This window comes from Nematolebias whitei, chromosome 9, assembly GCF_014905685.2.
Source record: "Nematolebias whitei isolate Nwh7 chromosome 9, NemWhi1, whole genome shotgun sequence".
Lineage (NCBI taxonomy): Eukaryota > Metazoa > Chordata > Actinopteri > Cyprinodontiformes > Rivulidae > Nematolebias > Nematolebias whitei.
In genome coordinates, this window is record NC_056506.1 from 20117143 (window position 1) to 20117728 (window position 586).

The following is a 586-nucleotide window of genomic DNA, read 5'->3' on the forward strand; positions in this document are numbered from 1 at the left end:
TAGATATGCCCCTGGAGCTCCGTCTGGCAGAAGGAGCTGTGCGACCGGGTTCTGCTGCTTATGTGGGACCCGGAATGGGGGAGAGAAGGGGGGGATGGGCACAGTTGCGGCCGCGGAGTATCGCCCAATCATGGCGCTAGCAGCATGTGGGGTGCTAACATTAGCATAAACATGTGACTGCTACATTTTTCTGAGATGTGCACTGAAGAAGTCAGTGAGTCTAGCTAAGAGATGGTTGTTGGGGGGAAAAAAGGAGAGTGAGCGACCGTCATTCGACATGCTGAACCGCTCTGACCCTGGAAAAAAACAGCCGACAGGCTTGACTCTAGAGGAAGAACAGGTGTTCTCATCTTAGCGGTTGGAAGGTTGCACCCAACATTATACTGACATGCTAGAAACAAGGTCAGGCTGAGTCTCGGCGACCAGAGAGCGAGGCAGCTAAATGTCCCGTCAAGTCTATGCCGGGGCTAATGGTTCTGGCACAGCTAGGTCTAGCGTTACCCACTCCTGAATGCCGGACAGAACACGAACAAGTGTACCAAAGCCCTGTCTCCAGCCCTCTAACTGGGGGGGGGGGGGGGGGGGG